The sequence below is a fragment of the Elephantulus edwardii genome, unplaced genomic scaffold (assembly GCF_000299155.1).
Source record: "Elephantulus edwardii isolate Elephantulus edwardi_28Jun2011 unplaced genomic scaffold, EleEdw1.0 scaffold00120, whole genome shotgun sequence".
Lineage (NCBI taxonomy): Eukaryota > Metazoa > Chordata > Mammalia > Macroscelidea > Macroscelididae > Elephantulus > Elephantulus edwardii.
This window is the reverse complement of record NW_006399870.1, coordinates 5,340,780-5,342,114: the sequence shown is the minus strand read 5'-3', so window position 1 is coordinate 5,342,114 and position 1,335 is coordinate 5,340,780.

Genomic DNA, 1,335 nt, shown 5'->3' with positions numbered 1-1,335 from the left:
TTTCCTTGTCTTTTGCCCATTTTGTAATTGGGTTATCAGTCTTTTTCTTGTGGAGGCACAGGAGTATTCTATAAACTTTCATTATGAGACTCTTGTCTGAGATGGTATTACCAAACATTTATTCCTGGTTGGTAGGTTTTCTTTCACTTTGAAAAAATTTTGATGCACACATGGATTTAATTTTCTTCAGATTGTGCATTTCTCATTATATTTGGAAGTCTCTTTATACCTTGGATTAGCACTTCTAAGCTTGATCTCAGTGTCTTTTATGAACTTTATGGTTTTGGGCTTTACTTCCAGATCTTTGATCCACCATGAGTTAATTTTTGTTTATGGTGTGAGATGTGGATCCTTTTTCTGCTTTCTGAAGATAGAAGTCCAGTTTTACCAGCACCGTTTGTTGAAGAGGTTATCATTTCCCCATTTGATAGCTTTGATTTCCTTGTCAAATATCATTTGACCATAAATAGCTGGGTCTATTTCTGGGTTCTCAATTCTGTTCCATTGGCCTGTGTGCCTGCCATTGTACCAGTACCATGCTGTTTTGGTTACCACTGCTATATATTAGGTTTTGAGGTCAGGGAGTGCTATGCCTCCCACCACAATTTTGTTTCTCAGAAGTGTTTGCCTTATTTGGGGTCTCTTGCCTTTCCAAATAAATTTGATTATTTCACTTTCAATCTCCTTGCAAAAAGAATTTGGTATCTGGGTTGGGATTGTGTTGAACATGCAGATTGCTTTTGGTAGGATTGTAATTTTTATGATATTGAGTCTTCCTATCCATGAACATAGCATGCTTTGCCATTTCTTTAGGTCTTCTTTTGTGTCTTGCAGAAAAATTCTAATTTTCTTTGTGTAGAGCTTTTGTATTTCTACTTAGGTTCACTCCCAAGTATTTAAATTTCTGGCTGGTTAATGTAAATGGTATTGCTTTCTTGATTTCCTTCTCTGAGTTATCTTACTGTAAAGATATTATATTGTTTTTTTATATCTATCTTATATCTTGTCACTCTACTAAATTGGTCTACTAACACTCTAACATTGTTTTTGTTGAGTCTTTGGGGTTTTCTGTGTACACTATCTAATATGTACGTAATATTGTACATATAGCGACAGTTTAATCATCTCCTTGCTGATAAGTATGCCTTTACCTCTTTCTCTTGTCATATTGACCTAGCAAGCACTTCAAATACAATACTAAATAGAAATGGTAAGAGGGGGCATCCTTATCTGGGTGCTGTTCACAAGGAAAATGCTTTCAGTCTTTCTCCATTGAGAATGATGTTCACTCTTGATTTTGCATATGTATTTTTCACTATGTTGAGAAAATACCCT